Genomic DNA, 12,685 nt, shown 5'->3' with positions numbered 1-12,685 from the left:
TAACATTACTGGAATCCTTAGAAAAACAGTTTTTTCCAACAGTACGTTTAAAAAGGACCAGTATATTTTAATGATTTTGTATTCTTTTTCAAAACCACTGTACTTCAAAATTAATTTTAGCTTTCTTAATTTTTTTCCCAAATTGTTTTAATGAAGATTAATTTTAGGGAGACTTTCCTACTGTTAGCAATGTCTCTTATAGGTACAATTCTTCCATTCCAGTACCATTTCCATTCAAACTCCTCTATGGAGCAGCAGGCTGCAATTTCTGCATCTGTGCTGTAATTCTACTGTAATTCTTGCACAGAAGCCTAGTCAATCAACCCTGTCCTCCCTGTGCTAGCCAACTGTCCCTTTAATACATCCATAGAATTCAATATGAATTGAATGAATAGAATTGCAGTGCTAGGGAGACAGTCAGCTACTACAGAGAGACAGGATTGATTGACATTAAAGCATCTGTGGAAGAGTTATAGAAGAATTACAGCACAGTCACTGAAATTGCACCCTCCACACCTCATGAGAGGGAAGGGAAGCTACAAGAGACACTATTAATAAATAAATCTGCCTTACAGCTAAAGATGCATCAAAAGGTTTGTTTTTTTTTTTTTCTTTTTGTATCCCCAACTTCAATTTGTGAGCAGTTTTTATTAACTACGTGAAAATTGGGTGTGACTTCAATTCTACAGTGGTTACAATTCTAAGACAGTTTTAATTCAAAGCCAGATAGCATTTTTTTTAAGCCAGAATGTAGCTTTTCCAGTTCATTCTTCCCTTTCCTCACTATTGATATAGTTGGAAGTATATGGGACTTACTCGTATTGAATTGCAGGGTTTCTTTAGTATCACAGCAGGAATACATATAGTATTGTTGCAAGGTAACCACAGTTTCTGTTTTTCAGTTTGTTCTGGTTTAGGGCAGATTTGGGAGAAAACTTCTGAAGGGGTTTTTCTAGAAAGCAGATTGAAGTGGCCCCTCCTTCTACTGCTTCGGGAATATATTTCTTTGGACAAAAGTGGAAAAACCCCCTCTTTATTTAATAGGTAAAGCACCCACTAGTACAAGAAAATGAACAACATTAAACAATAGAATCTCTTGCTGCTCTAAAAGAGATGACAAACTCAGAAAGTCCCCTTTGTGGGCAGTAGCTTGGCTCGCTCAGTCCCTTGTCAATGCCTCCAGCGCTGGAAATGTCACGGCCCAGGCCCGGCCCAGTGGCCACAGGTGTGAGCTATGGGTGTTGTTGTGGATGTTCAGTCCAGAGTAGGTCTAAACAGTTCTAAAGAAAAAAAGAAAGAAAACTACGGTACAGAGAATTTCTCTGCCTCAGCTAGCTAGAAACCTACTAAAAGCAAAGGAGAGCTCTGTCCCGCTGTCTGTCTGCAGACAACACAGTCCAGGAGAAGGATGCAGATGAGAAAGTGCAGTTTCTGAAAACAAACTGTGCTTCTTCTCTCCTCTCCCCACGCTCTCAGAACCAGTCCTAAAGGTGCAAAATTTATTTCTGGGCTAAACAGACAAATGGGGATACAAGAACCATAAAGTCACCCCAGGACACAGTAGTAATAATCTATATAATTCTGTGATATGGTATTACTTATTTAAATTGCCTAGTTCTATTTTGCTCTAATCAGAAGAGAAGGTGAATGTGTTGAATTTAACTAAACACTAATTCCTTCTTTATAATGAGTCTTGCTCCAGATTATGCAAACTTCATAATAAAGTTAAGTTTAACAAAAAATGGTAGGCTTTCATTCTAGTTGCATATAGGTTATTTAGAGGCACTGATATGGGAGTTATATTCAGATAACATAAGTAGATGTGTCTTGTTAGCTTTATTTTGAAGACTTTCATAGTTGTGCCTAAAGATGAAATTCTTTTTGGTGTAATGCCCTGGCGATAGATGGTAGTGTTCAGATGGTGGTGTAAGTACATAGGGTTTTTTTAAAGTTCCTTATTTGTGTATGTTTTCAGGCATATTTGGCTATGTATTGGTTTTCTGCTGCCTGCCAATAAACAGCAGTTGTTTCATCATCAGTGAAACCTTAAATCATATAAAACAATTTCTTTAAGTATTGGTTTCCTCACAAATACTTTTTGAAGGTCTTTGTAGACTGAGATGGATATTATGACACACATTTCTCCAGATTTACCTCTGCAGCTGTAAATTGTAAAAGTATTTCAATTAAATAATCAGATTTTGGAAAAGAAATTGAAACATTTTATTCTACTGTGAAGGCTAATGCTGTTATCTTATCCATGTTAAATCATCTGGACAGAATGATTAGCCTTATTTTTTTGTTATTATTTTTATAATATCTCTAATAATAAATCATTACAAAAAAACAGTTATTTTGAGGTAACAGAATGTTTTGAACGATCTTGAATAAATCCACTTCCAGTTTTGCAGTGATCCAAAACAAAAATAGGTACAGAAACTGTTTTTCTAAAGTCAGTTACCATAGAAAGGAAGTATAATAATAAAATCCTTCATGAGATCATACTTTATTGATCTAATCAGCTTTAAAATGTATGGATTTCTATGTGGCTACATTTCTATTTTATTTAACTGAAACAAATGTCTAAAAATTGTATGAATTATTAATGCTTAATTGTAACATTGTTTGGGGTTTTTTTCTTATAGTGATGTCAATGAAACAAATCATCCATTTCGGGCACACAAATTACATAAATCAAAGGTACAATAATTTATATGAATGATGTAGCTCAAAAAATATTTTGACCATGCTAAGGAAAACCTTACAGTGCTTAAAACCACTTCTACGCTCTTCCAAATGCTAAGTGCAAAGGAAGTGGACCAGAAGAAGAAAAGTTAAAGGTAATCAGTTGGCTTGTCAAGAAAACAGTTTGTTAGAGATTGAAAGACTAATCCTTCCTAGCTCTTGTGTCCAAAAACAAGAGAAATTAGGAAGATCACAAAGTTGCTCCTATTTGCAACAGAAAACCAAGGATGATTAAGAATGGACCAAAGTTGAAGACCAAAGAGAGTGAAAGGCATTTTTTCCATTTTTTTCTCATTTGGATATTTTTCATTCAGTTAAAATGAAAACACTAAGTGTTGTGAAAGGTGTACTGATAACTTTTATCTTTCTTCTCAGTTGCCACAAAGGTAAGAGCTGCATTCTGTCCTTGACACACAGCAGACAAGGCACCACCTGGTGTTCCCAAATCTCACAGTATCTTCCTAGTGAAAAGAAAACCAAACTAAGAAGTATATGAAAACTTCTTTCTTAGGGAAACTCAGTATAGGAATGGGCAGTCATGCAACATATATTCTCATTTGCTGTATTTGTTAAAGCACATCAGGATATTCAGACTGAACATCCATGCTGCCTGCAACAATGTTCTTGCAATGCTGGATCTGTAATTGTCTTTCTCTGCATCTCTTTTCCTTGGATATCCTTCATCAGACAGTGAGATAAAGTAAGATAAGCGTAACTTAAAGTCCAGTGCAATAGTTTATTGGCTAATGCTCAAAGAATGAGTGACTGGAACTAATACCTTCTAGACCAAGCATTTATTTGCTCACAAAGCCCAAAGAGACAACCAACAAATCTTTGTGACCAGGCAGTCATCTGCCAGATGGGGAAAGGTCAGTCTTCATTGCAGCTAGTAAGACATTAATCATTATCATCATCATGTTCATTGAGGATCTTTTTAATCCTTTATATTTTTTCAGATAAGTCATAAAATCACAGAAGATCCTGGGTTGGAAGGGACCCACAAGTATTTGTCTTATTTAATCCCTGAACTGTTAATGACTGCAGTTTCAACAATAATACTATTGTCTTTTCTTACCTTTCTCAATATACTTCTTTCCTGGTTGGAGAATATGGAGATGCCTAGTGATATATGAACTTGTATCATGGGAAGGTTGGAATACGTTTAAGGAATTATTTTCTATATCATGACATTTGTTAAGTTATAGCCCTTTTCCTTGGAGATACCTTTGGAGATCTTTATTTAAAATTTCTCTGGGTACAGTCTTTACCAATCTACTCTCCTTGAAACTCTTTGAGCAGTAACTTGGACTACATGACTTCCAGAGGTCTTATTAAACTTAAATTGATTTATGATTCTATGACATTTTCCAGAAGGAATGCCCTGGAATAAATGTCTGTTGAAGGAGACAAAATAAAGTGCAGAGATATATGGAAGGGCAATGAGAGAAGTCCTATAAAAATTTTACAGAGAGTGAAAGGAATTTGCAAAGGAAACTCATAGAAACATACAAAGGTTTGAGCTGGAAAAAACCTTAAAGACTATCTAGTTCCAATCCCCCTGCCATGGTCTTGGTCACATTTTACTACACCAGGTTTTCCAAAGTCCCATCCAACCTGACCTTGAACATTTCCAGGGATAGGGCATCCAAAACTTTTCAGAGCAACTTGTTCCAGGATCTCTTCACCCTCACAAAAAACAATTTTTTCCTGATGTCCAATCTAAGCCTAACCTCTTTAAGTTTAAAGCCTTTACTCCTTGTCCTGTCAGCACATGCCCTTGTAGAAAGTCTCTTTTCAACTTCTACAGGAAGTAGTCATAAAGATAAAGCTGTGAGAGATGTGGAGGAGAAAAAAAGGACATTAAAAGTTATTCTTTCAGATTAATTGCAGGCGTAATTTCCCCATGCAACCCCCTGTTTTTTTGGAACTTCCTAGATGTATTCATCATTCTTTATTTAGTTCTATGCTTTGCTTTTTCAGATGAATGCTTCCTTCTTCAAACCTGGATGAGTCTTACACAGAGGCAAAGATTTCAATTGAGAGAAATAATATGCATCTAAACAGGTCCACAAGATCTTGAAATCTGGATGTCTTTGCTATTGGAAACTATAAAGAAGTTCAATATTGTCATCCATGTTCTCCCTCTGAAGAAAACTGTTAATTAATAATTTGTTTTAAATCATGACAAAAACATTTTCAGGAAGTTGCTCAGTCCTGATCTTGATGACAAAAATAATGTCATTTGGAGTAGATCTCATTGTCACTTAGGCTAGAAAGGAACATTAGACTTGTTCTGTATGAAACTTGATGTTATGATTTTATTGCAATTGCAGCCTTGGAAAACATTCAAAGGCAGAGCCAATATTTCCTTCAAAGGGAGTACCAGAAATCTTGTTCCCTTTATCAGTGTCATGATTTTCTGTCTTTTTGCCTTTATATTGTTTTAACTCATTCTCAGCCTAGAATACAGCTGCTTGGTTTTTCTTTGTATGTTAACACTGTATCGTGCAAATGGAAGCTTAACTGGCCCCAATCATGAAATAAATAAATATTCTATAGGAAGAAAATATTCCTAAATTTCCCTTGTCAGTGTAATATATTATGGCCTAAAATTTGAGTGGTGTTCCCAGTCACCCAATTAAACAACTTTTATTCCCAGTCCAGTAATATGAGGGTGAATATACATGACTGTAGTAGAGGTCCTATGTTTTTTGGTCTAGTTATCCTTCTGATATCATATTTCTTTTTCTTTACTTCTGAGGATGATCAGTGTAATGCATGATAGAGAACAACAGCGCAACCTTAACAGCAGCTGTTGAGATTTTCTGTGTAGATATGAAATAGGTGCCTATCAGATGCAAAGTAGATAATGAACAGTACATGTCTCATGACTCTTACCGATACAGCAAAAAGCTGGCTGGTGCAACACAGCCCAGCATTAACTGTTCATAATCTCTAACAGAAACTTTAATATAAGTCCATAAACAATGTAGAATATTCTCATAGATAATCAAACAAGTTCTAAGTAGGTCAATCTCGGATTTAGAAGCTGTACAACTATGTTTGTACAATGCTTCACCTAACTGAAGTGGCTGAGAAACAAATCTCATTAGCCCAGGCACTCATTTAGCACTGCATCTACAAATCTGCATTCACTGTGGGAATCTGAGCTGGCATTGCTATTCACTGTTTTGCCACTGCACATCAACATATGAGTTCTGGTTGCTTGCTTCAAGCTGTACTGAAAATACAGACCTCATGAATTGCTGAGAGTCATCACGCACTAGGAAATCAACAGACCATAAAAGGAAAAAAAAATTAGTTCGAAGAATTCTTAACTGTTCCTCTGCCAGATCCCTCTGGACATGCAGATGCATCTCACCTGGTCTCATGGACTTGTGCACATTCAAATTCCTTAAATGGTCTCAAACATGATCTCCCTATTGCTGGCAGTTTTTAATTCTCCCAGTCCCTGCTTTTGTCTTTTATGACTCAGGTGGTGAAGACCAAGACAGGAAAGTCATTAAATACTTCAGCCTTCTCCATATCCTGGCTAACCAGGTCTTCTGCTTCCTTCTGGAGAGGGTTCATGTTTTCCCTAGACTTCTCTTGTCATTAATGCCCTTGGCCACTTTTGATTTTATCAGGGCTCCAGCTTCTTAACCTAATCTCTGGCTGCTTGGATAATCTCTCTGTATTCCTCCCAGGTTACTTGACCCTGTTTCCACTCTCTGTAGGCTTCTTTTTTGTGTTTGAGGTTGTTCAGGAATTCCTTGGTTATCCACACAGGCCTCCTATCATTTTTGCTAAGGTGATCCTTCAATATTAAGAAGGTTTCTTGAGTTCCTCTTCTCTCCAAGGCTTTATCACACAGCACTCTACCAAGCAGAACCCTGAAGAAGCCAAAGTTTGTTTTCTAGAAGTCTAGGGTAGTGAGCTTGATGTGTGCTCCTCCCACTTCGCTAAGGATCTCAAAGTCCAACATTTCATTGTCACAGCAGCCAAGGCTGCCCTTACACATTACGTTCCCTGCCTCAACATCTCCTCCTTGCTGGTAAGAAGGTTCAGCACAACATCTCCTTGCTGTACTTGCAGAGGGACATTGCCACCAACACATTCCAGGACCTTGCTTATGCCTTTCTTTGTTTTCCTGCCAACACAGAAAAAATGGTGTGATATTGGGGCGGTGGAAGTCCCCCACAGGGTCTTGTGAACATGAGGCTGCTCCTATTTGTCTCTAAGGGGCCTCATAAGCTCAGTCTTCTGTTGGGTGGCCTGCTCCAGACCCTCACTACAATGTCCCCTGTCCCTGCTCTCCCTTTAATCCTGACCCATAAGCTCTCAGGCTGCTGCTCATCCATCCCTGGTGGAGCTCCATGCACTCCAGCTGGTCATTGACATGGAAGGCAATGCCCCCTCTTTGTCGGTCCTTCCTAAAGAGCCTCTATCCTTGCATTCCACAGCAGCCATTCCACCACATCTCCATGACAATAAGATCATAGCCCTGCAGGTGGACGTGTTTCTGTAACTCCTCTTGTTTATACCCCAGGTATGTGTTAGAGGCATTTAAATTGGGCCCAGGATGAAGCTGACTTCTTGGCTTCATTTGCAATTATTTTCAGGAAGTATTTCTAAGCAGGTATTTGCTTCATGAAATTGTACAAAGAAAAACACCTGTCACAGAACAGATTCTAAGCAAATAAAAAAGCTAAAAAGTGAAATCTCTACAGATCTAAGATGGCATGACAAAAGAAGCATTATTAAAGTAGCAAGAGACATAAAGGGTAGTAATCCAAATATTCTACATTTGAAATAAGGCATTGAGGAATTTGAAAGAAATGCATGTACAATTCTCTCTCTAAAAATAATGTAGAGTTGAAGGTAAAGTTCAATCACCCAAACCCATTTGAAAATACCAAAGAGGTCAGTTGTTCTCAGGCTTACATTAATGACACATTTGTGTTTGTATATCTTACCAGCATTTTGCCCTCCTGCTCCTACTTTTAGTGTTCTAACACTATATTCACCTTCAAAATAGTTTGATATGTTTTTAAAATTAGCAGTGAATGATATGTTTTCTTCTTTTTTTCCACAAGTATAATTCTCCAGAGGGATACTGGCCTGAAGCCCAGGAGTAGTGCTGCAGGCTTAGACTAATAAATAATTTTAATCAGATAGTTTGTATCACTGTAGTAGTGTTAATTTCCTTTTAATATCTTTGTGTCCAGAGAACTCACAGTAGTTTCTTTCAGCTTTCACAGTTTCATCTTCTGAATTCAAAAGATAAATACATAAAGTAGAATCTCCCACATATGCAAAATTTGAGGTACTCATGGGTTACTATTTGATTGCACTTTCATTTCTAGACTCAAATGAGCGAACCATGCTTTGCAAAACATAATTTCAAAGGAAAATTTAAAACTATAGCAAAAGAATTGCTTCTATTGTATAGATGCAACTAAAAAAGCAGTTGCCTTTCATCTTAATTCCTCTCTGTTCATCATTACATTAATAATACTGAGTTTATCAATACTGAAAACATTAGTAGAAATTTTTATCTTCTCAAGTCCTTGTTCTTATTTCATTTATGTGCATGAATAATCCAAAAACATTTGTTGAATTTTTTTGTCCTCAAAATAAGTATAATACGTTCCCATCTACAATAAAATAAATGAACTAGACAACAAAAGGGTATATGAAATCTCTGAAGAAGGTATATCCTAAAATAAATCAGAATATTTTAAGAATAAAGTAATGAATCCATTTCATTATTTCTTGCAATGAGAACAGCAATCTGAACATTAGGAAGTTCAGAATGTAATGCATCATGGACTTCCATATAGAGAGCAGAAAAGCAATTCTAATAAATAGGCAGATCATATAAAAATGATTTGTATCAATATCTATCAGTCTGAACTCTGACAGTAGTGCACCCACTGTTTCCCCCAAAGTAGGCAATAATGAAAAAGTGTCTCTTCCATTTATGCATTAATTTCAGGACTGATTGCACCTAACCACATTGAATCTGTCCACATCCTTTTCAAGCATGGCAACTAATGATCACAATTCCTGTCATGTAGATCAGTGCTTCAACATCCGGTTGGAAATTGTCAACTCTGCATACTACAAATCTATGTTCTGTCAATATTACAAATGGATAAGCAGACAGGTGCCATTTCAGAATTCCTCTCATACTGTTTTAAGCTATGCTGAGCCATTTTGTCAAATAAAGCTCAAAAACTTATTTCCCTGAGCTCAAAAAATGTTTCCCTGCATTTGCTTTTTAATGCACAATATTGCATGTGTCCATTTCCAGTTTTTTACCCTGATTCAATTTTTACTTTTCAGGATGGTACAACTTTAAGTTATAATGTCCTAAAATAAAACATTGAGAACATATCATAACAATTTTCTGTGCTAGGTTTTCAGTTAGGCAATAAATCATACACAGGAGATGTCTAATGGATCTTATGCAGATCAAATTTAATAATTTTACAGGCTGGAGAATTGAGAACAGTCCTGCTGACAAGAACTTATGGGTCCTGATGCACGAAAGGGTGAACCTGAGCCGGCAATGTGCGTTTGCAGTCCAGGAGGTCAACCGTATCTCAGGCTGCGCCAGAAGAGGTGGCCAGCAAGTCTGTGGAGGTGATTCTTCCCCTTCATTCTTGGGAGACCTTACCTGGAATATTGAATCCAACTCTGATGTCCTCAGGCCAGGATTAATATGCACCTGTTGGAGTGAAACCGGAGGAGAGCCATGAAGATGACTGGAGGGATGAAATATCTCTTCAATGAGAAAAGTCTGAGAGCTGGGGTTGTTCAGCCTGCAGAAGAGAAGGCCCTGGGGAAACCGCATTGCAGCCTTTGAGTACTTAAAAGAACCTTTTGATACAGATGTGGACAAACATTTTCTCAGGGTCTGTTGCAATAGTACAAGAGGTAGTGGTTTTAAATACAGAGATCAACTTAGATTTGATATAAGGAAGGTGTATTTTACAATGAGGGTGGTGTGACACTGGCGCAGGTTGCCCAGAGGTGATGTATATTCTATCACTGGAAATATTACTGGTCAGATTGGATGGGAGCCTTAGCAACCTCTTATAGTTTAAGATGTCCCTGCTTATTGCAATGGAAGTAGGAACTAGATGACCAGTAAAGATGTCTTCAAACTCAACCTGTCCCATGATTCTATGATTCTATGATTCCATGATTTTCATATTTATGTCTCTTGCCATCTTCTTTAATGTTTTCCTAACTCCAAAAAATAATAAAGAAATTAGAGTGAGGGAGGAAAAAAAAGAAAAAAAGTATACATCAGGATTAAATTATTGTGAGAGAATAATTATATTTACAACATAAGCTTCATTTTAATTATTATGCAGAACATAAAAGCTACAGTGAAATAAAATGCATATGATCAATAAATTGCATAGTGTTAACCATGTCAAATAAGGGACATTGCAGACAATCTAGAAAAGGTCAGTGATGATTTACCTACTCCTGTAAAAATCTACTTGACAACAGAATGCTAGCTTTTCTGAAGGAATAGACACTTAAAAAGTTAGAGAAGAAGAATGAATGCTGTCAAATTAAGCAAAAAGAGTACTTACAAACTAGGAATGACAAAGACATAATCATGCTGACATCAAAACTTCTGCATAAAATAACATCTACTGTTAAAAAGTGTGAAGAGTTTTGTTTGCAATGAATATTTTGACAGATATGTCATACAGGTTTCACCTCTCTTCCAAATTTCCATTCTATTAACACAAAAGAACAAATGGAAGAAAAACATTTTTGGTAGTGTAGTAAATGCACATATATATGCATACATATTTTAAGATATATATGTGCTCTGATGGTTAAGGAGTATGTGGTCTGACCTTTTGATTATTTTCTGATTTGTTTGCTTTGTTAATCTTCTACCTCTGTTTTTAAGATAAGCACCACAGGTAACTTCCATTGGATTATTATTTCCAAAAGATTTGAGGTATTCTGTAGCTACTTAAAAGATGTTGATCTAAGCCTCATACCAACAGTGTGAACAAGTGCCCTTTTCAGGACACAGATTTTTTATGCAAAGAGAGATCTAGAAATATTTTTAATGTTTGGGGCTTTTTTTTTCAGATGGAAAAAAATCTGTTCTTGTTTCTATAGATATTAATTTATTATGTGCCTTTTTTCACACTATACCATCACCAACATACTGCATTTATGTACTTGTAGTTGTGTACTTGTATTTACTTCTCATTCTCCCTGTTAGTAGGCAGATGTCCATCTACTTCCTGGGAAGTAGGGCCCTTATCATGCATAACAGTTGCTTGGAAAGACAAAGACCACAGTCTCAAATTTCCCTCTTCCTAGTATTTTCCCTGAGCTTCTTACTGCTGAGCATGACAGTTTATAATATGGAATATCCATTTGGTCAGTTTGGTTAAGTTTTCTCAACTATGTTCACTCTCAAATTCTTGTCCACCCCAAGCCTATTTATTCTGAAGGAACCTGAGGTAAAGAAAGAATGCTGTGGTGCTGTGCATTGTTGAGCAATAGATAAATGATTACTGTGTTACCAATGCTCTTTTAGCCACAAATGCAAATCACAGCATTGTATGGGTTGCTATGAAGAAAGTTAACTTCCTTCCACCCAGACTCAGTTCAAAATCTCATTTGCTATTTGCAGATTTGAGGAAAGAGGTAAATTTTATACTTCCTCCATCTTTCAAATTTATACCATGTTGCACAAAGATAAAATTATGAGACTACATCAAGAATGAACCTAAAGATAGTAATGTACCAAGAAAAAGTTGACAGCTTTACTCTCTTTTTTTTTTTTTTTTTTTTTTTTTTTTTTTAAGTAAATAGGTTATGGATGCCAGAAAAGAACCAGAGATCACAGAGGGAGGAAAGCATACAATTATATTGGGTCAGGGCATTGGGACAACCTAATCAGGTCTTACTGTCTTAATGACCTTAATTTTTACATAAGTAGAAGATAGAAATTATAGAACTAAAACCACACACACACACACACATATATATATAAAAATATATGTATATATGTATACATATACATATACATATATGCACTCTCCTAAGTATTATATTAAATTTATACTATTAATATAAATGGTTTAGATATGGAGAATACATCAGTCTAACAATACCACGGTCTTGCTGGGAATGTTGAAAAACAGGTGGACATTGCCCATTTACATAAAAGGATGCACAGATGAGTTTTCAGTAAAGCTTCAGCAAAGCCCCCAAATTCATAAATTTTGGGGCCTTTCTTGTTTTACATTATCTGATATAGTGAGTTATGTAGCTGGTGAAAAATATTCCCATATCACTTAAATTTAATGTACTTGTCTGTGACTCTGGAAAGACTTCAGAACAGCTGGAGCAATTGACATTGTGACAACTACCTAAGAATTATCACTGTATGGTAGAGCATAAAACTTTAAAACCACTTCTAGAATCAGATGGATTTACACCTGCAAAACCTCGGACTTGCAACAACAGAATAGATAGGCTTGCACACTTTATTGCCAAAGCAGGTGAGACAGGACAAGAACTAAATTTTCCAAACAAATCAGGGATTCATTATGTCCTATCAAGTACATCCTTCTACTATACAGGAACAGGATGGCAATTCTGTCCCTTACTGCCAAGCCCCACAGCTTAGTGGAGAGCTAATACCTAAAAATCAACAACAAAAACAGCAACAACATCAAAAGAACTTCGAGCATACAGAGAAATTATTAAAAGCCTTCATTAAGATTGCATTACAGCACAGGTTTATACTTTCCTCTCTGGCAAAATGGAATCTCTCCCAAATCCCAACTACAGATCTATAGTGCAGCTGAGTTTCTATAACTGTTTTAAGGGAAAAAGTAATAAATTAGTCAAGTCAGTCAGCAAATCTTTTTTTAAACAAACC

At 36.4% G+C, this 12,685-nt stretch overlaps 1 long non-coding RNA gene across 7 annotated transcripts in view; it reads right to left on the bottom strand.

Moving 5' to 3' along the window:
• Positions 1 to 614: 614 nt before the first annotated feature.
• The window catches only part of LOC135281181 (uncharacterized), a 34,594-nt gene continuing 22,523 nt past the window's right edge, over positions 615 to 12,685 (bottom strand). For 6 of the 7 annotated variants that reach the window (XR_010347909.1, XR_010347911.1, XR_010347908.1 and 3 more), the window contains one exon: positions 9,354 to 9,478. This is a non-coding gene — a long non-coding RNA (uncharacterized LOC135281181). Of the gene's footprint in view, positions 1,281 to 9,353; positions 9,479 to 12,685 lie in introns of those variants that run through there. The other variant, XR_010347919.1, reaches the window with a different exon arrangement.

Source organism: Passer domesticus, chromosome 1 (assembly GCF_036417665.1).
Source record: "Passer domesticus isolate bPasDom1 chromosome 1, bPasDom1.hap1, whole genome shotgun sequence".
Classification (NCBI taxonomy): Eukaryota; Metazoa; Chordata; class Aves; order Passeriformes; family Passeridae; genus Passer; species Passer domesticus.
The sequence above is the reverse complement of the archived record's forward strand: the minus strand, read 5'-3'. Positions and strand labels throughout refer to the sequence as shown.